Source organism: Schistocerca cancellata, chromosome 9 (assembly GCF_023864275.1).
Source record: "Schistocerca cancellata isolate TAMUIC-IGC-003103 chromosome 9, iqSchCanc2.1, whole genome shotgun sequence".
NCBI lineage: Eukaryota > Metazoa > Arthropoda > Insecta > Orthoptera > Acrididae > Schistocerca > Schistocerca cancellata.
Genome location: NC_064634.1, coordinates 310,929,036 through 310,952,313, shown reverse-complemented (window position 1 = coordinate 310,952,313; position 23,278 = coordinate 310,929,036).

Below are 23,278 nucleotides of genomic sequence, written 5' to 3'. Positions count from 1 at the left end.
TTTGCTAATGTGAACACTTTCTGTCAACAGATCTATTAAATAATTATTTTATGATTCACATTCTTCGAAAAAGGAGCTTTTGGAATGGAAAGAACAATAAGAAGGGACTGATAAAAATAACTGCATATATAATTTTCTTTTCAAGTACTTGGTAATTTTTTGTAGAATTAGTTTTTGTGGTGCACCACTTTAATTACATAGACATTAAGATGTGAATAGACATTTCCCTTTTCTGCATTGTTGTTTTTACTGTAATATTTTTTCTGCTTGAGCTATGTCATGTTTAGGTATAAGTTACTGCTGTTTGCCAGGCATAGTGTTACTGAATTTGACTTTGTGTTACTCTTCTAAGCTAGTTTTACTACTGTTTTATTTTTCTTGTTTGCTGCACAGTGCCTTATATTAGTTGTATTACTGCAATTGCTTTGCCTATTTAAAATTTTTGTCCTTGATGTTTGTGTTAATTGTTTTATGCTGCTGCATTGCCTCGTCCCTTAGTTTAGCATCTGAGCTCAGTAGATTTAAGTTAGCTTAAGAGGGGGTAGACTATAAGAGAATGAGTTGCGATGAATTGGGAGAAATGCATTGAGAAGTTATACGAAAAAAGTACAGAAAGCAGGTATAGGTAGGATTTTCTTGGAAATAAATGATGAGGTAAGATAATGGAAAATAAGTAATGAGGTAAGAAATATGTGAACATATAAATACAGAAAGCATGCTTGGATAGGATTTTTTTGGTGGAAGCAAAGGTTGAAATAAGACGAACGATCTATGGAATGAAGTTTTGGGTTGGACAGCAGTACCAAATGTTACACTGAAAACGAACCCTGTCCTTTCCCTTTGTGTTATCCCACTATGTGTTTGTGTACCCTTGTGTATTTGTTTTCTTCCTGTCTCTGTGTAGTTTCATGAATTTTTTTTTCTTCTAATACTAAGCTACATTCACTATGATGAGGAATACTGTTATCCTCAAATATAATTGGCATTAATAATATGTTATTTACCTTCTAAATATGCTTAGACATTATTTATTCTGTTTTGTTTTAATGCTAATGTGTGAAGTGGATGTTTCAATAATTATTCTGATCTTTTATGTGTGTACTCATGTCATAATTCCTGTAACACTGATGTATATGTCTATTTCTATTCTTTTGTAAAGCCTGTATTACTACAAATGTTGTCTGTATTGTTATGTTTTTAATGATGTATTTTGTACCTTTGTTATTGTATTCTTATGTTATGAAATTGTAATTGACAACAGTTCATCAAATTAAGTAACTTGTAAGTTACATTTCACTGCACACGTGTCTGTTGGTCATAGTATATGGACAATATGTGAGAAGTTGGGGCTCTTAGTGTTTACATGTGTGTTAATAATTCAGCAAGGAACTGGATAACAGCATTGCTGGTTCTAAGGACAATTCCAAACACTTTGTGAGTGCACAAGTGGTGGTTATGGACTTGCTATATTCTCCGCAAGAATCTTCGATGGTGATTGTGCACCTGCACAGTCGCAATGGATGGCTGCTGGCCGTCTCTACAAAGACTACAGTGGGTCTACACCTTTGCTGACTCACCAGTACCATTATTTCTACAAGGACTGCAGTGGGTCTACACCTCTGGTGGCCCACCAATACCACAATCTCTACCAGGACTACAGTGGGTCTGCTCTGTGATGACCTACCTACCAATATTCTTCAGAACTTCCAATGACTCTGCTGTGGGTTTGCTCCATTGTGGCCCATTACCTGTCAGCATGTCAAGAGTCAGCACTGTCTTTCCGTTGGAAGGACACCACTACTTCTTCAAGACTGCATGGTAATCCACAACTTCTGTGTGCAATTTTTTTTTTACTAATGAGACTGTGAAAAAAAACTGTAATTACTATTATGATGAATGATCAGGACTGTCTTTATGGACTGTGAGAAAATTTTAGCTTTTGACCAACATTGTATCAATAAGTGTGTGCATAGGATATCTTTGTTAGTGTAATTATGAAAAATTTTATCAAATCATTGGCCACTGGCCAAAACAATTTGTAAATTTTTTTGTGGGGAGCATGGGGGCTATGTAAGTAGGCTGTTTATGTTTTCTTTATGTAAGTAGGCAGTTTATGTTTTCTTATTGGCAACGTTACGTAGCGCTCTATATGAAAATCACTGGCTGTGCTGTGTGCAGTCTGTGGCTAGTTTGCATTGTTGTCTGCCATTGTAGTGTTGGGCAGCGGCAGCTGGATGTGAACAGCGCGTAGCGTTGCGCAGTTAGAGGTGAGCCGCCAGCAGTGGTGGATGTGAGGAGAGAGATAACGGAGTTTTGAAATTACATATATTATGACTTGTGATGATATTAAGGTAAATACATTGTTTGTTCTCCATTAAAATCTTTCATTTGCTAACTATCCCTATCAGTAGTTAGTGCCTTTCGTAGTTTGAATCTTTTATTTAGCTGGCAGTAGTGGCGCTCGCTGTATTGCAGTAGTTCGAGTAAGGAAGATTTTTGGTGAGGTAAGTGATTTGTGAAACGTATACGTTAATGTTAGTCAGGGCCATTCTTTTGTAGGGATTTTTGAAAGTCAGATTGCGTTGCGCTAAAAATATTGTGTGTCAGTTTAAGCACAGTCGTGTACAATTCTTCTAAGGGGACGTTACAGTATGTGATGTCCTTAGTTATATTTCAGTAGTTCTAGGGGACTGATGACCTCAAATGTTAAGTCCCATAGTGCTCAGAGCCATTTTTTGAGCCAAGGCAGACTAGAATCCCACTTACTGGGAGATTTCTCATGAAAGATAATCTGTGCTGATTTAACGTCATGATTGACCCTTTCCACAATGGACCCCTGCGGATAATACGGAGTGGTAGTTACATGCTTAACACCGCTTTGAAATCAGAAGGCCTTGGATGGAGCCGAAAGAAAGGCCGGCGCATTATCACTAACGACTTGCTTCGGAGGCCCGAAAGCACTAAATACATTAGTTAAATGAGCAATGGTGGTGGGATCAGTCACATTACGAAGCCAGGTAAACCTCGAAAACGCATCAATAATAACTACTACATACCGATGGCCTCTTTTGGTGCGAGGTAAGGACCCCACATAATCGATATAGAGATGGGGCAAGATTCACGCTCAGAACTAAGGAACGCCTGTTGACAAGCGTTTTTCGGTTTGGCCACACGACGCAACTGACACTGAGAAACCGTTTCTCTAACGTCTCGGTCAACAGACGGCCATGTCTGATGCTCCTTAATCTTCTGCAAGGTTTTACAGCTTCCTAAATGCCCGCCAATCAGCGAGTTCTGAAAATAATGGAAAACGGGGCGTACTAGGGTGCCTGGTAGACAGATCTTAATCTCCTTGGTACGTCCCAACCTTTTACACAAAATGCCTTTACTGATAATGTATTCAGACAGATGCTCGAACGCAGAAAGCCGTTTCTTAACGGCTCCCTAAGAGGGCTCCTGATCCTGACGGTCGGCAATGTCACTTTACAAGTGAGGAATACCGCCTGACACGACACAACGATGATTGCCCTCCGAAACTTCTTGGGCGCCCTCACTAGATGGTTGTTCATTAAACATACGGCTCTGGACGCCCGCGAGCACATTCTCAGTGCCTCCAATGTACTTAACCTCGAACTGAAACGCCGAAATGCGTACTGCCGACCTCGCTATACGGCCAGTTTTACGCGGCCTTGCTAGCACCCAGCTTAAGGCTTGATTGTCAATCTCTAGCTGCAGTTATGTTCGAGATAAAACTGGTTCTTATCCAGCGCGAACAAGACGGCCAACGGCTCACATTCGTAAACAGAATATTTAAGCTCGGCGCTGGGTAACCGACGAGACGCGTATTCTGATGGCTGCCTTTGACCTTCGAATCCTGGAAAAGGACTGCCGAAATTCCCGCATTAGATGAGTCGTTTTGGATAATAAATTTCTTATTAAAATCAGGCACTCCGAGAACTGGAGGGTTGGCTATAGCTGCCTTAATGTGCTCAAACGCGGCCTCTTCAGCAGGTCCCCACTCAAGACGCACCCCTTTTCGGGGCAGTTCATTTGAAGGAGCCGCCGACTGAGAAAAATTAGGGACAAAACGCCTAAAATAATTCGCCATCCCTATGAACTTGTCAATTCCTCGCTTATCAGTGGGCGGTGGAAGGGCTCTCAAGGCCTTAGTCCGCTCCTGATCAATGCGAATACTCTCACCTGATATTAGGTATCCTAAGAAGGATACCTGCTGCCTGGCTAATGTCACCTTATTCGGTTTAACAGTAAAACCAGCCCTTAGCAACCTAGCAAAAACTTGCTGGATATGTTCCAAATGCTCTTGAAACGAACGACCATAAATTACCTAATTTTCCAGGCAATTGTAAACACAGATTAATTTCAAGTCTCTAAGAATATTATCCAGCAAACGAGTAAGGACGGCTGCGCCAGTATCCAAATCAAAGGGGACCCTATTAAACTCAAACAGTTTCCAATCAGTACAAAATGCTGTAACGTGTTTACATTCTTCGGCTAAGGGAATCTGATAATAGGCTTGATTCAGGTCGATCACAGTAAACCAATTAGCCCCAGCAAACCAAGTAAAACAGTTATGAAGATCTGGTAAAGGAACCGATTCAAGGAGAACCTTCTTATTTAGGCGATGGTTGTCAACAACAGGCCGAAAGTCCCGACCCTGATCCTTAGGAACGAGGAATATAGGGGAGGCATAAGCGGATGTAGAAGGCCTAATAACTCCCTGCTCAAGCATTTTGGAGATCTTTCCCCTTATTATCTTAGGCGGTGAGCGACGATATGGGAACTGCCTGACGAGAACATGGTCAGACGGACGAATATGGTAGTCAAGAACATTAGTAACCCCCAGTCTATCACAGATAACCTCTGGGAACCTCTCCAGTAAACCTAGTTCAGAGGCCTGCTGGGAAGAAAGATGGGTGAGATCAAACTCACTAACCTTAGCATCGACAGCCAGCATTCCCGCCTCTCGATGCACCTTACATTTAGTACACTCACAGAACCCAAATTTCTGACCAGAAGCAAACTTAAAGGAAAAGGTGTACCCCAAATAATCTAAGACAAGACCAGTTTTACCGGTAAAATCACATCCCAAAAACAAATCGACTGGCAGCTCCTTAACCAAGGCCAAAGACAAGGGCTAACCGAGTTACTCCCTCGGATCCAACCATCCAGAGGCAAAACCTGCCCATTGGCAAGCCGACATCTCTGCACCGAAGAAGGGACCGGCCTAAGTCTCGCAAGATGACCAAATTCAAGAAACAAGCTCAACAATGAAAAGGAGCTACAAGAATCCAAAAGGACACAAATAGGTTCGCCACCTACTCGAGAACAAGTATAAGGCAGTGGGGGTGATGATCGAGCAGTGACTCGGGCACACCAGCCTTTAAAGGTTCTATCCCAGTGTCACTGCCCAGCCAGGCGTCATTTATTGACTCTGGGTGTCCGCGGCTCAACGAAACTATGGACTAAATGCCTTGTTCGACCGCACCTGAAATTACGCCTCGATTACCGTTTAGCAGACTCAGCTGATGTTGGTAATCCGTTCCCCTCATTGATGCCCGTGGGCTGAATTTTAACTTCACGGTGTCTATCGTACAAGAGCGGATATCGCTACAACCGCGGCACGAAGTTCTTCCCAAGTGGAGGTACGACCACGAAAAGCAAAATGTGACTTATCCGTCGCTCGCATTCCCCTCAGGACAACTGAAACTAATCCCCGTTCTGACAAGTCGACTAACAAGGCCAAACAGGCCGTCTTGACTCTTTCCACGTATTGATGCAATTCCTTCCTATCTTGCTGCATCTGCCAAATATAGCGACACTCGAGCTGTTTACGAACTCCCGTGGTCGATCTTTCGCTGATCACAAGCTCCCTCAACTGCTGCGAGGAAAACCCTTCTGCCACGGCCCTGGATACCAGAGTCCTCAATTCGCCTGTAGTCAAAGGATACGATAGAGACAAAATTAACCTGATGCAAAACACCAAACGCATCAGCGTGTTGCTCAAAGCGAACCAACAACCATAACAACCGTTCAGTTTGTTCGAGTCGTTCTATAGCTAATTCTGTGATGTCTCTAAACAGATGCACCAGGGAGTTAGGCAATTTAGCAAACGCCCCAGCTAACCCCTCAGAGGACATAAGGTCGTTATTCCCGTACTCGCTAACACACCGCTCGTAAGATAACAAATCCTGCTCCCCCGTCCTCTTCCCATCGAGCTCTAAACGTGTGACCTTAAACAACAATCTATTAACCAAGGTTCCCAATTCAGCGGTTGATTGCTTATCAAGATCCTTTAACTTTAATGCTCTTAAATCAGATATCCGGCCGGTTAAATGTATCAACTGTGTCCGCACCGTGTCTAACTGACTGCCACTAGGTTGAGTGCCCTCTAAAAGCCGATGTTGTCCTTAAGACTCCTAACAGCTTCAAACAAAAACTCTATGGCTGCCTTTGTCTCGCTCACAACATCTGACGTGACATCAAGTGGCTGAAGAACAGTAGCATACAAGCGGGCTGCTAAATCCGGAACACTACCCTGAATAGGCTGGCGTCTTATTGCCAGCTCATAAGTGAGGTGGTCCCTCCTCTATTGGCCGATCCCAGGGCACTGCCTGACCGCCATTACAGAGTTGATCACCTAAAACAGAACACAATACCAAAGGCAGGAATCGTACAACACTAACAGACTTTAACAAATCAAACCAACAGTAACCGAAATACCAAAGGCAGGAATCGTACAACACTAACAGACTTTAACAAATCAAACCAACAGTAACCGAAATGGTAATATCACAATCGTAACCACGCTCTGCTACCAGTTTTGACCTGTTGGTCAAGGGTAGGCAGGATTTGGTTACGATTGTGGACGGAACCGTAATCAGTTACTACTGGTTGCCTTCTACAGTTAGACACATTCATTTTTTAATCAGTAATTCCAGAGTCAACAATATATAAAAAAATACCACACGTTATTAATGAAGGAATAAACAACTGTATACATAATAGTGTTTTCAGTGCTTTACAATTTAGGAAATCATCATAAGATACAGGTACAGATAATGTTTTAAAAACACAAGCCACTGTGATCATGGCTGAAGACCTTACACGCTAGGAACGGCAATTACATAAAAAATTTAGAAAATTGCTTTTAAACAGCAAATACAATAGCAAAAGTTAATTAAAAAAAAAACAAGCAACTGATCCAGACAGTGATCCAGGAATCGACCTCTGAGAAGGTCCAGCAACAGAGACTTTCGCGAGCAATGAGATAGGCAGCCAAGAGTTGCATTCACTTCACAAGATGCTAACTCAGACTAGTGGCAGTCTAACGAATGACTAATGATAATCTTGCTGAAGCTACCTGACGTCCAAAAACCAAATGCAAGAATGGAACAACACGCCATAGCCGGAACTGGCGGACTGCACTACACCTCGAGAATACTGTGCTTAGAGCACCCGGAACGAGAAAGGAATCACTACCACCAGAGTAGAAGAATCAGAAACGGCCTACAATCAAGAAAGGAGCCGGACAGCAGCGGCAAGGTGAGGAAACGTACACTGCTGTTACGTACACTAACCCCCAGGGCAGGTAACTGGGGCGTTAGCGGCCACCAGGCAGGAAAAGGCTGAACTTAACAAATTGTAACAAGCTGAACGCAGTAAACAGTAATAAGAATTCAAGGAAAGCTAATCAGATCCGCTTTCCCCAGGCACTCCACTCGCTGCTCTTCACCTCGGCGACTACGGTCCGCCCCGGTAGCTGAGTGGTCAGCGTGACAGACTGTCAATCCTAAGGGCCCGGGTTCGATTCCTGGCTGGGTCGGAAATTTTCTCCGCTCAGGGACTGGGTGTTGTGTTGTCCTAATCATCATCATTTCATCCCCATCGACGCGCAGGTCGCCGAAGTGGCGTCAAATTGAAAGACCTGCACCAGGCGAACGGTCTACCCGACGGGAGGCCCTAGCCACACGACATTTCCATTTTACCTCGGCGACACTACGAGCAGCAACACGAACCCAAGTCACTGGAGAATCGTGGGATGTCACAATGGTTAAGGTTTCTCTAATTGAATTGAAATGCACTCATCTTAAAGCTTGCAAGATCCGGTTTACGACGAGGTCGCGCACCCTCGTGACCACAGCCCTTCCATCCGGCAGTCCATGAGCGCTGCCGGCGGTCCCGGCGTGTTCCTCGCAATGCGCGGGCCTGGCTCCTCCTGAGTCCCCAACCGAACTGGCCCACTCACACAACACGGAGAAACAACGACGTCGCCCCAAAGATAGGGCGTTACTACATATCGATAACCGCCGCTGCTGCCACTAGCGGACAGGCAACGCTTGCGAAACGAGTGGCGCCAGTCAAGACGAGAAGAAGACAAACAATCGCAACCGTGCCAACTAAAGGATACGGTCTGGCCTCCAAAAGAGGGTGGAAACCTACAAAAAGCACCAACACGAGCAACCGCCAGGCTCAGTCAATTTGCGCTTTTGGGCGTACGTGAAAAGAGTCCTGACGACTTACGAACGGGGAATGCTGATCTATATCCTAGCAGTCAAACCCACGGCAGTGTCGAGGCAACAAACTGCAAACAGAGCGACCGTCACCGTGACTTGCAACCGCCGTCAGACAGCTTACAATAAATAATACAGAAATGTCCGCGGTGGACGACGTTCAGTGTGATGTGATGAGCGCTGCTCCAGGGAGAGGTGTTGAAGCGCAATCGATGGCACATTCATCGAAATCTGTAGATTCACCATCTGAAATGATCCATCAGTCACTGATGGATACATCTGAGTATGCTGGTACAGAAAAGGAAAGTTAAGATTTGACTAAGAGCTGAATGACGAAAATTTTTGGGAGCCGCAACGAAGACGGACAAAACGATGTAAACAAAGAGCTCTCAAAAATTTCCAGTTGTGGTGAAGGGGGAAGCGAAACTGAAGATAGGCCAGTATATGAATCGTAAGTCATCTCCCATGGTGGACACAAATTGTCTGCCAACATTCGTTATGGAGTGGAGAAAAGGCAGAAGATGTGGTTTGTAGGGCCAAGCAGAACTAAGTGGAAATGTTGGACAAGAGCCACGAAGCATAATATCAATCCAAAATCCAGACCTATTACGTGATAAAGTGCAATAAGTAAGCCAGAAGTTAAAATAAGTAGCTTACTACCAGAAAAGACAATAATTACGTATCAAAATTATGGAATTTGTACTTTAAATATGAAACTAACGCATTACAATCATAATAAAGAAAGGAACTGCACAACGAAAGAGAATGACCAAGTGACTGGATTTAGGCACAATAACAGAACTTTTCATTTTAGAACAAAGAGAGATTAAAAGGGAAGGTACTTTATTCTTTCTTGTGTTAATTGTTTGTTTCAAAAACGAACAAATTTCCTTAGCTCTTTTTTCAGTTTCAAAATAACTTTAATTTCAATAGATAGTTGGTAAAAAAATAAATTGCCAAGTCAAAGAAAGTGTTACGTTAATTAACTTAGTCCACTCTTCAGGACATTTTTTATGATTTAATAAGCAAGTTATAAGAAATAAATCTCCGCACTTAACAAGAATCACAATGAAAGGTACAGAGACCATCTCGAAAAGGCAACAAAAAGTGAGAAAGAAGATACAACGGCTTTACAGCTTTACGAGCAAAAATTATGCAGAGGGCTCAGCAGTCGGTAGAGCCCTTAGGGGGTTTTATCTGACAGGAAGTTTCAGTTCAGGGCACACTCCGAACCACCGAACCAGATTCCAAATTCATTCTAGAAAGATGTGAATCGCCACCACTGAAAAAGGCCATGACCAAACAGTCATCGAGGAACGTGATGGTCATTCCTTTTTACCCTGCTGGTTTTGTAACAGATTGTGATCGTAGTGAGCGGAAACATACTCGGATCCATACTACCAAAATCCCCTGACAGCGCTACAGGGGGTTGTCCAGATGAGACTGTCCAAAGGCGTGTTTCTGCTCCACGACAATACCACAGTTCGTTCTTTACAGCACACAGTAACACATTCTGCTTCTTTGTGCTGTCAAATTTTGCGCCACACCGTTCTGTCCTCTTTCTTATGAGGGAAAACCAATTGCGTGGCAGACGTTTCCAGAATGAGAATGAGATGATTGTCGACGTGTAACGTTTCCTGAACAGTCAAGACGCGGGTTTCTACAACGAAGGTCCCAGCGAACACATCCATCGTTGGGGAAAAGTATTGCATTGAAGAGTGAATATGTGCAGAAGGGCTAACCACGGGATTAAAAGCAACTGAACCCCCCGACGGTCTGTTGTGCGACTTGATCCTAGGTATGAACCGTGACGCCTCACGGGACTGCTCGTCAAATGAAGAACGTGAGTCAACTGCGCTGGTCAATCTCGCTATGAATCCGTCAGTATACAGTGCTGGCCGCTAAGACAGAAACGCCAGGAAGGATAGCTAATAACGGAACTTTACTTATTGTGTGTATAGAGTCAGCCACAGTTTGCAAAACTTCACGCGTGCATAACGTGCTGCACATGTGGTCATGGTGTCGGCTTTTCTCGACAATACTCGGGATGTCTCGGCTTTGCTCGGATTTTCTAGGAACAACTCGGTAAATTGCGACACTTTATTAACCAGTCCGATGCCAAACTGTTGTATCCGTCATTTGATGTGGCATAAGTCTGCTGGCGCAACTTCCTTGAGTTTGGCACGATCGTAGTGGCAGAGCTATTTATCCTTAGTTATTTGCTCTTTGTATAACGGTAGTTCAAAGAGCCAGTAGCTGTTTGCACAAGAGCTACAGTCTAGCGAGTTACAGTCAAAACCCGTTAAAATGAGTGGGAATGTCAGTTATTTTAGAAAGAAAAGGGTTACTGAAATCCTTGGACTAGCAGGACAGAGCGGGTGAGGTTACATTTGTGAAAGGGGCCAAAATTAGTTGGTGTCAGGTACACTCAACATATAAATTTTATTGGTTAAAACACACAATAATATAAGAAAGAATTAAAAACTCTATAGGTTTTAACGAAAGAGCTACTTTGATTTGATTTAAATCGGTTGAAAGCCGCAAACAAAAATCCAGGACCCAAGGCCTAAGCAAGGAATTGAGGTACAGGAGTTCTTGTGGAAGTTTCACTTCTTTCAAAAAAATTTTTTTTTACTTGAGTAAAAATAGGCTGAAGGGCACACATTAAGCAAGAACAGAGTTACGGCTTAAGGCCAAAAGAAAGATTTTCAATGTTATTCAAAATAGGCCGAAACGCAGCTGAAGACCGTATAATGGCTTAAAGCCTAGGAAGAAGGGCTTTCAATTTAACAGGCTGAGAGCCTTAGCTTAAAACATTTCATGCAAACTCGGCTGAAGGCCTACTACTAAAGAATAAAAATGTTATGACCTGAGGCAAGAGCAAGATTTTGAATTTACAGTTTAAGGGAGTTTTAAACTAGGCTGAAGGCCACACACAATGGAGAAAACAATTTCACAGCTTAAGGCCTAAAGAGAAACAAAGCTTAAAATTTTTAATGAGCTAAAACTCGGCTGAAGGCATACAAAGTACTTAAGACTAAAAGGAAATCACTAGGTAAAACACAAAGAGCGACGGTCAGAAGGTTCCGCTTGGGAAGTAACACTAATGCATGTTTAGGTGAGACAGGCAGCCAGACCGACAACCTCTTACTCGGAAAGCAACCCAAAACAAGACCAGCTGACAAACTAACCAGCAAAATCTGTTCTGCTCCATCCAACGAGCAAAATGACAACAAGACGTCAATAGCTCAACGTTCTGGATACTGGTGCCCAATCCAGCCAAGTCAGAATAAACGCACAAAACTACCAACGCACCTCAGCTGTCAAACTTCACGCCATGCTGGACAGCAACAACATAACGAGGAAAATACACCGAGGAAAATACACTGCCAAAAACTACGCCAATGCCCAGGGCAGGTAACCGGAACGTTAACGGCCACAAGGCAGAAGATACCGCTGGTACACTTAATTGATGAAGGAGTGAATTAAATTAAGTTAAACCCCAAGCCAAGAAAGCAGCTGCAATTCTAGCCCACTTCTATGCACACATGTTGTTGCTCACGGGAATCTCGCAGAAAGCAACAACCAGGATCAAACAAAGAGAAGTGATATCAGTTGAGGCTTGATAGTAGGTTAAGAGAGCACTCAACTTCGGAGTTCAAGATCGGTGGGCGATTAACTTCGTTGTTGTGGAAGTTTCACTTCATTCGAAAAAAAAATTTTTTTTCTCCTTCAATAAAAATAGGCTGAAGGCCACACATGAAGCAAGGAAAGAGTTACGGCTTAAAAGAAAGATTTTCAATGTTAATTCAAAATAGGCTGAAACCAAGCTGAAGGCCGCATATCAACCAAACAATTTAACGGCTTAAAGTCAAGGAAGAGGGGCTTTCAATTTAATACGCTGAGGGCCTTAGCTTAAAACATTTCATGCAAACTCGGCTGAAGGCCTCCTGTTAAAGAATAATAACGTTATGATTTAAGGCAAGAGCAAGATTTTGAATTTTCATTTTAAGAGAGTTTCAAATTCGGCTGAAAGCCACACACAATGGAGAAAACCACGGCTTAAGGCCTAAAGAGAAAGAAAGCCTACAGTTTTTAATGAGCTAAAACTTGGCTGAAGGCCACACAGAGTACTTAAGACTAAAATTAAATCACTAGGTAAAACGCAAAGAGCGACGGTCAGAAGGATCCAAGGGTCGGCCTGGGAAGTAACAGGCACGTTAGGTGAGACAGGCAGCCAGACCGACAACCTCTTAACCAGAAGGCAACCTATCACAAGGCCATCTGACAAACTAACTAACAAAATCAGTTCTGCTTCACCCAACGAGCAAAATGACAACGAGACGTTAATAACTCAACGTTCTGGATACTGGTGCCCAATCCAGCCAAGTCAGAATAAACGCCCAAAACTACCAACACACCTCAGTTGGACAGCAACAACACGACGGGGTAAATACACTGCCCAAAACTACGTCAACGCCCAGGGCAGGTAACTGGAACGTTAACGACCACAAGGCAGAAGATACCGCTGGTACACTTAATTAATAAAGGAGTGAATTAAGTTTAACCCCATCCAAGAAACCATCTGAAATTCTAGCTAACTTCAATGCACACACATTGTTGCTTACGGGAATCTCGCAGAAAGCAACAACCAGCATCAAACGAAGTGAAGTGATAGCAGTTGAGGCTTGATAGTAGGTTAAGTGAGTACCCAACTGCGTGGACGCTGTGGCCTATTCTACACCTCATTTTAGATCTATGTGACAATGGCTCTGTTGGCTATATTTATATGTTTTGACGATGCCATTATGGCCTTATCACTTTAGGATATGGTGTAGGAAAGATCTGAGGATGGTCATTACAGACTGAAACCAGTCATCGTCAAAAGAATTGATATCGTGATCAAAGACTGGAATAAAAAACACTGAACACTCAACTTTAGCGTCCAAGATCTGCGGGAGACGAACTTCGTAGCCCTCGCAAGAAGCGCCTCACAACTCCAAACGCGCGCGCACGCCGCCAGCGGCTCCGGCCCGACGCCACGCGACGCGGACCTCCTCGCTGCTCTGCGCCAACCGACTGATTGCTTACACACGGAAACGCTCAAAAGACGAAATACACTTCGGCCGATGAGACGACCGACCGAACAAACAACCAACGGTAGTTCCCGCTGCAGCCTCCTTCAGTCGGACAGTGCATAGTGTCGCCAGCGGTCGGCAAGTACTGGCTGTTCGCGCCTCACCGGCGCTCCGTCCCCGACTGAACTGCTGCTGCGTCCCAACTGAACTCGCGACGCATGACTGTCAATCGCTCCAGAGATGGTACGAGAGCGCACTTATCGATAAGCGCTGCTGCTGCCACGCATGGGCAGTTAAGGCAGGAAGCTAGTGGCGCGAGTAAATGGAATAAGAAAACGACCGACCCACTGCCTCACACATGGAAGCACTCAAATGACCAAATACACTTCGGCCGATGAGACGACCGACCGTACGACCAACCAACGGTCGTTCCCACTCTGGTCTCCTTCCGTCAGACCGTGCATGTTTGTCCCCGTGCCCGATTGCACTCCTAGTCCGTCTCCATCTGCTTCCCAACTGAACTCCAGACACACGACGATCCGGAAATACTATCGGTCACTCCAGAGATGGTACGACAGTTCACTTATCGATAAGCGCCGCTGTTGCCACTCACGCAGGAAGTTAGTGAAGCCATTAAAAGGAATAAGGAAACGAGGCGGCAGTATCTTAAGAGAAGGTGACAAACAATAAACGCCATGAACACGAGCCGTGCACGGCTTACACATACTCAAAAACAGTCGCCAAAACTGTTGGCACATTTATTCCACTGCGACACTAGCTGGTCGATTCCATCCTTGAAGAAGATAGTATGCCGCTGTCAGATCCAGGTCTGGACCCAGTAACACACTTCGTCGTGGACGGTGCCCAAGCTAATACCCAGTAACTGATGGATCTAGTCCACGGTGATTCTGCGGTTGTCCAAGACTAAAGCAATGAATCGTTTGCGCCAATCCACAACACTTGAACGACTCGGACTGTACTCACCGTTCACAGCCTTCATCCGTCGATATATTTCACAGCCTCCAACTCCCTCCGCCGCCAAAAATCGAATCAGTCCTCGTTGTTCCTGCTTACTCGCCTGCATGTTCGGTAGTGAACGATAACTTGTGTGACGAAGTTCTCTTTGGTATGAAACCACACTGGCGCTCTGCAACATCAAACTGTGCGCAAGCGTCAGTCTCCCTACCAATAGATGGCGCCACCCTACACGCAGTTACTTGGTGCCAACGTACGTGTAAGGCAGAGGCAGAGGCACTGATCAGGTTTCATTTGAATGAACCTCATATAATGCTGACGGATGAAGGCGTGACAGAGACAAAAGTAAAGTTTAGAGGAAGGGGGAGAAATTATTACTGTTTACCGACAACATTGTAATCTAGGGAACTGGTCCGCGTCCAGATTACCGGTTGTACGAACCGTAGATGATTGTGTTCCAAACTGCACACTATACCTTCACTCCATTTGCTGGTATAACAATTTCAAATGCAATCTGGGAACTTTAGGTCTTCTCGGAGCCTCCAGACATGGATAGGCAGAACTGTAACTGGTCTGAAAAGACGACGCGGTGTTACTTCCGTGCCCGGTGTCACGTGTCCTGTGTCCGCTGATCTATAGCAACGGTCGCCGTGCTGACCGTAGGTACTACAGGAAACCTCTGGTTCAAGAGACTGAGAAGGTCCAAAGAAGAGCGGCAAGATTGGTATACAGCGTTAAAAATCTCATAGAAAGTTTGAAGTGGGACACACTTGCCGATAGACGACGCACTAAACGGAAGTGTGGATTCTTTCCTTGATGGAACGAGTCCATTTTCTGACACAACGTACGTTACCCTGAACAGCCGTGTAAATAGTTTGTCAGTCCTCTCATGCGCTAATCGTGTGAGGCCTCTCATAGTCCACATAGCGTTGTTGCGCTCCTGAAGCCATCGATCCCACATTCGCATGATAGTCGATGTTTCCCCATCACAGCGAGCAGCAGCAGCCCGGAACAGGAAACTGCTGTCTCGATCCTGTCGTTCTCGGATTCCGACCCGTGCTGATAGACGTTGCCCTGTTTTACAAGCGGCAAAACACAATCTTCTCACAAGGAAACAACATACAAATGCTACATAATCTTCCTGTGCGCAGAGCATGTGGACAGTGTTGCTCCTACCTGCTTTGTGTCGTTGCGCTGAAATGTTAATCCTTTGCCTACCCGTAACCTTGTACACACTTCATACCAGTTTGTAACTTGCAACATGTTGCTGTTGAAAATTTAATGGCCAGCGGTACAGAGCATTCAAGAAGGTACACAGAAAAGTATGTCGTAACTATCAGGACATGCCCGCATCTCGTGGTCGTGCGGTAGCGTTCTCGCTGCACACGCCCGGGTTCCCGGGTTCGATTCCCGGCGGGGTCAGGGATTTTCTCTGCCTCGTGATGGCTGGGTGTTGTGTGCTGTCCTTAGGTTAGTTAGGTTTAAGTAGTTCTAAGTTCTAGGGGACTGATGACCATAGATGTTAAGTCCCATAGTGCTCAGAGCCATTATCAGGACATCATACTTGTATCACACATTGCAAAAATAATGGAGAGGATAGTGGCAAGAAGATTGAGGGAAAAATGAAAAGTAGTTAGAAGAGAAGCAATATGTATTTCGACATGGTAGATCAATGGTGTACTCAGTCTCTCGTATGAGAAAGCTGATGTAAAGACGTTGGGAGTATGTGGAAGATCTGGTATTGGGAATAATGGATGCTGGAAAGAAGAGTGAAGGAAACAATGGAAAGTAGTTAGAAGGGAAGCAGCATGAAATTCGACTTGGTATAGAAGTAGTCTCTAGTATGACACAGTTGATGTAAAGGCATTGGGAGTATGGGAAAGACCTGTGGTGGCATTCCTTGACTGCACACTATAGTGTCCCCACAGTAAAATTATGGGAAACGCTGGAGAGAAAGCTTTCTGCAGACTTAAGATATTCTGGAACGGATTGGTTTAGAAATGTTACAGAGTTGAGAGAAGAAGGTGCGGTGTCACTATTATTATTTATAATGATGATTGATGCAAGCGTTAAAGAGCCAAAAGTAAAGTTTAGAGGAAGGGAGACGAAAATATTACTTTTTACCGACGACATTGTATTCTAGGGAACTAACAGTAAGGATGGATAACATCAATTGGAGATATTAAATGAAAAAGCTAAGAAATATAGTGCACTGTAGAGAAAAGTGGTAACTTCATAAACTAGAGAAAGGAAAGGAAAATTAAAGAGCAGGCGATTGAAACCCTCCGGGCTGCTTCAAATATTTAGAAAGTGAGTTAATGCAAAATGCAAGTATGGAGGTAGATATTAGAAAAGGAGTGCTACTGGGCAACGTATTTTACCAGTGTGATACGGACTGAGTCTGGGGGAGCGAGATGCCAAAGAAGTGTAAGGGCATGCTGTAAAACATTTAAACATACGTAGGAGAGCTGTACTGAAAACGTGGTACTTAGGGAAAGGAAAGGCATGATTCAATGGGGACGGGGCCGTACTCAGTTACCGATGGTTGCTCGGCTTTTTTTTTTTTTTTTACTCACGTACACTTTATTTGAAAACTGTTGCAAATAAGGTTGACAATAAGGAACAATTATCAAATTTGACAGTTAAGACATAATCTCTAATAAAAAATTTCGTAAGCAAGTTGCACTCACGGCTGCAGGCCTGCCCTTTTTACCAGAAATACAACTTATTTGTTGGCCAAAGGCCTGGATAGCAAATTCTTAAGAACGAATTAAACTTCTATAAGAGACACTAAAATACTACAAAAAGGACAATCATCTAATTTTCACTATTAAGAGGCAATATCTAATTAAAAATTCTTAAGAGAACTTGCATAAGTTCTTATTGACAATAAATTCAAATCATTTGTCGGCTGAAGGCCCCAATAGTAATAACTCAAAAAACAATTTGACAGCTGAAGGCTTAGATAGCGAATTCTTAAGAATCAGTTAACTTCTACAAGAGATACTAAAATGTTATACATAGAACAATCCTCAAATTTTCACTAATTAAAAATTCTTAAGACAAATTGCATTCACGGCTGAAGGCCTTATTGACAATTATCACAAACTGAACAAATCAAGAGAGAAGTGGGTCTCAGACAGTGGTCCAAGGATCGACCTGGGAAAGTCGCTCAAATTGCTAAACGATGAGACAGGCAGCCAAAAATTGTATTCACTTAAACGAATGGCCACTCAAACTAGTGACAGTTTAAACGCTGGTCAACACTTGCAACATCTACCTAAAGTCTGATAACCAACATGATGGAATAACTCAGGCAAGGTGGAACCAGCCGACAGCACTGTGTTTTCAGAAGCCGGTGTTTAGAACATCCAGAAGCAGAAGGACCCACTACGACCAAATAGTCCAAAAGAAACAAAAAATCCGAACCACAGTCAAGGAGGCTGTCGAACTACATGCCTTACTGGACAGCAGCGGCAAGGTGAGGAAAGGTACACTGCCGCGAAAATACGCTAACCTCCAGGGCAGGTAACTGGGGCGTTAGCGGCCACTAGGCAGAAATATACCTGTGGTTGAACTTCACTAATAAACACAAGGAATTCAATGATTCATAATAAAAGGTGGAGGATGGCTAATTAATTCCGCCAACTCCAAACACTCCAATCGTTGCTGTCTCAGCGACCGAGCGAGCAGCAACGCGCGAACAAACGGCGTGATCTCAAAATAGTGGAGGTTTCACTACTGGGTTAATGTTCGAACTCAAACGTCGTGGGACCGAGGTTGTCGCCCTCGCAACTACAACCCCTCGATCCGGCAGTACCTGCGTGCCGCCAGCAGTCTCAGCATGTCCTCGCGCTGTCTCACCTCACTGCTGTTACATTCCAAACAAACTCCCCGACACACACCGACCCAGAAAACACTTGACGCTCCTTCCAAGGATAGTACTAGGCTACTAGGGTACTAGATATCGATAACCGCTGCTGCTGCCACTCACAGACAGACGACGCTAGCAAACATAGTGGCGCCAGTAAACATGAGAAGAATACGAGATGCCACTATCCCTATTACATGATGCCAACCTACCAACGGCAACAACGCGAGCCGCAACACGGCTCAGTACAATGACAAGAAGAGAGGAGAGCAGAATTGAAAGTATTGAAATGAAATTCCTGAGGAGCATGTTACAGAGAACAAGGAGAGACAGTTTGAGAAATGAAGATGAGAGGAAGGAAACTGGAGTTGACAACTGAATGACAGAGCTGAAAAGAGTATAGTGTGAAAGATTGCGACATTGCCAGAAGAGCGGTAATTGGGCATAATATATCCGATATTATAGAAGGGGAGTAGAGTGTGGTAAATATAGTGGGGTCAACTTGCTGGATGTGACCTACAAGACACTATCGTTATGCAAAAAAAAAAAAGAAAAACTACAACTGTCATAGAGAACAACGTACAGGAAGACCAAGCTCGCTTTCGACCAAACCGTTCAACAATAGGTCACATTTTCACCCGAGACAATTGTCTGAAAACGCTGGGAATATGATAAAGATATCTACAGTCTGTTTGTCGATTTCAACATGCATATGATGGCGTCCACAGGAACAGATTACACAGTGCACTGCGTGGCTTCAGAATCCCGAAATTGAGACAGGTCTGAGACAAAGGGATGCTCTCTCATGTGTTCTGTCCAGGATCATCTCAGAGAGAGTAGCAATGGAATGTAGGCAACAGGAGTGTGTGAGTGTGCAAATGGGTGGTTATTTCAAGTGTCTCGCATAAGCAGGTGATATAATACTGCTAAGTGAATTAAAATGTGATAAATATATCAGAAAAGGGACAACTACGCACAGGAGGTTGGGCTATAGGTGAATCAAGACAAAATGACGTCCATGCAATTAGAAGAAGAGAACAGCTGCAAGAATTTGTTGAGATATACGGCATGAGTTTCAAGAGAGTTCACCACTTCAGATACTTGGGATCTTGATTTACCAGCAACAACAGTACAGAAATGGACATCAAGGAAATAATAGCAGTGGGAGGAAATGCATGTATTTCTCCAACGAGTCGCTCAGCTACAAATCAGTATCAACGAATACTAAGATGACAATATATAACACATTGATATTCCCAGCAGTCATGTACAGTTCAGAAACGTGGAGAGGACCTAAAATACAAAAGGAAAAACTATTAATATTTGAAATAACAGTGATGAGGAAGGTATAGGGACCGAAATTAGACAAAGGAGAATGTAGAAGGAGAAAGAATGAGTAAATCTACCTCTTTATGCAACATCCAACAATACTACAGAAGCTGAGGAGCAAAGGAATCCAGTGGGTGAGCCATATAGCAAGTATGCCAGAAGAAATGCAGGTGAAGGAAGCACTTGAAGGGAAAGCTAACACCAGACGCCCCACAGGGTGAACAAGGCAGCTGTGGAAGGACGACTTGTTGAAGGACATAGTAGCTGTGAGGACTCAAGACCCCAGGAGGAACTAAACACAAAACAGAAAGGTAAAATTGGTGCAATCTGCAACCGATACTGTCTTATTTCAAGAAATTCTACAAAACAGAAATGAATGGAGGAAATGCATGGCCTGCAGGGCCTAAGACAGCTATCTGTTAGATGGCAGATCATCAAGATTTAATATATCTGGCGCAGTTGTTAGATCTGTTAGATGGCAGGTTATGAAGATTTAATATATCTGGCACAGTTGTTAGATCTGTTAAATGGCAGGTTGTCAAGTGAGTTTGAACGTGGTGTTACAGTCGGCGCACGAGCGATGGATGGGACACAACAGTTCCACGATAGCGATTAAGTGGGGATTCACGAGTGTACAGTGAATATAGGAATCCGCTAAAACATCAAATCTCCGACATCGCTGCGGCTGGAAAAATATCCTGCAGGAACTAGTGCCAATGACGACTGAAGAGAATCGTTCAACGTGACGGAAGAGCAATCCTTCCGCAAACTGCTGCAGATTTCAATGCCGGGCCATCAACAAGAGTCAGCGTGCGAACCATTCAACGAAACATCATCGATATGGACTTTCGGAGCCCAAGGCCCAATCTCGTACCGTTGCTGACTGCACGACACAAAGCTTTACGCTTCGCCTAGACCTGTCAACACCGAAATTGGACTGTTGATGACTGGAATCATGTTGCCTGGTCAGACGAGTCTCATTTCAAATTGAATCGACCGTATGAACGTGTACTGGTATGGAGACAACCTCATGAATCCATGGACCTTGTATGTCACCAGGGGGCTGTTCAAGCTGGTGGAGGCTCTGTAATGGTGCGGGGCGCTGGAGTGATATCGGACACCTGATACGCCTAGATACGACTCTGGCAGCATCGTGTCTGATGGCCTGTACCCAGTCATGTCCATTGTGCATTCCGACAGACTTGGGCAATTCCAGCAGGACACTGCGACACCCACACGTCCAGAATCGGTACATAGTGGCTCCAGGAACACTCTTCTGAGTTTAAACACCTCCCCTGGCACAAAACTCCCCAGACATGAACATTATTGAGCATATTAGGTGTGGTGTCACCGCCAGACACCACACTTGCTAGGTGGTAGCCTTTAAATCGGCCGCGGTCCGTTAGTATACGTCGGACCCGCGTGTCGCCACTATCAGTGATTGCAGACCGAGCGCCGCCACACGGCAGGTCTAGAGACACTTCCTAGCACTCGCCCCAGTTGTACAGCCGACTTTGCTAGCGATGGTTCACTGACAAATTACGTTCTCATTTGCCGAGACGATAGTTAGCATAGCCTTCAGCTACGTCATTTGCTACGACCTAGCAAGGCGCCATTACCAGTTACTATTGATGCTGTAAAACATGTACCGTCAAGAGCGATGTTCACCATTACGGATTAAAGTTAAGTATTCCAACAGCTACGTCCTTTTTTGCTAAAGTCTCATTTCCTTGACCTGTTCCAGACCTCACGCCAGACTGCGTGAGCTAAAACGCGTGCCTTTCGGCTTCCTCTCATAGTGGGTTGGCTGTCTTGCCAATCCACAACATTAGGGATGCCTTGCAACGTGCTGTTCAAAATAGATCTCCATCCCCCGTAGTCTTACGGATTTATGGACAGCCCTGCCGGATTCATGATGTCAGTTGCCTCCAGCACTACTTCAGTCATTATTCAAGTCCATACCACGTCGTGTTGCGGCACTTCTGCGTGCTCACGGGGGCCCTACACGATATTAGGCAGGTGTGCCAGTTTCTTTGGCTCTGCAGTGTGTGTAATTTGAAACTGAAAAGAATTGGAAATGGATGAATACCAATATGAAAGTTTGAGAGCAAGAGGGCCAGAGGGTGACTCAAAGCAAGATAAATTGTCTCGATGGAGACCTTGTTTTCTGAACTGGAAAAAGAAAGTTATAGAAGAAGAATGGTGGAAAGTCAAGAGAAAGTGGGGAAGAACCCATTCCGGCCTGATGAAGGGACACGAAGACGGCGAGTGTACTTGATGGCGGCAAGGCACACACGACCGAACCTCGTCCTCGGCTCTCCCTGCTCGCTCTGTCGGCTTTAAGGCGCCGTAGGCACCCGCCGCTACGCGCCACGCACTGTGTGGGAGCGACGTCTGCCGCAGTGCGGGTATAGGGCCGCCTCATTGAGAGCGCGGCAGCCGAGCCGCCGCTAACGAGATAAACGAGCGCGAGCGCGCTAATAGGTCTCCGCTTCAATTAAAACTGGAAACTAATTAATGGGCGAACGTCGCGAAATGCGGGAAACGCCAGGCCACATAATGGCGGCCGCTGCTGGCTGCACCCACACCCACACCCATACCCACACCCACGTCTGCATTCACACACCGGCTATCAACCGTGCGGCTCCCCTGTTGTTCTCTCGAGCTGCGCCACTGGATTCACTCCGTACCAGGCCAGGTGCGTTTGCGACCATCTGGACGGAAATGATCTCATCTCGCAGACAGGTTCCTGCTCTTCATGGGCAATGCTCGGTTTCCAAATATGACTTCATTCTTCCGACTTGAAATCGTACCTCGTAAAGGAAGTTAATGAAATTTTCTTGGGCTTCCAGCCGCGTCATCTGGTAGGAATCCCACGAGCTTTCGACCGAGATCTGCTCGGCCACTGTAAAAGACTGCCTTGGCGCCGTGAAGTCGCCATTACATACCGCGATGCTGGTTGTAACGTCACTGGCGGTCTTTTCCTCGCAAACCGTGGTAATCTTTTCGCCCCGCGTCCGTAGCGCCCTCTTAAAACTCGCGATGGCCGGGTTCCAGGCTGTGCTGGGCTGCACACCGCCGTCCTTGTTGACAGTATTTTCAGATATTTTTATTTCAAACGTTTCTTTTATGACGCTATCACGAAAATCCTTCTTCCTCGTATAGCTATATGTTTCGTCGAATAAATTTCGATGTCTGTTTTCTGCAGTGTGTTTTGCTGCGGCTGATTTTTCGGGTAGGACCTCTCGTGTTCCGTTTGGTCCCATAAACCCTCTCCATTAATCAATCAATCTGTCAGGTGTTGCTCCGCAGCGCATACCGTTTGACGTAGTAGCAGCCACACCGATAAGGTATTTCCTACACTCCAGGAATTCTAAGCCCTATGTCGTCCTTGACAGCCCTCATGATCTGTGGTTTTATTGCTGGGGGCCTGAACGGTGATGATACGTTGTGTCTCTTCAAGAACCGGCTAATATTTCCCGACATTGTGCCAC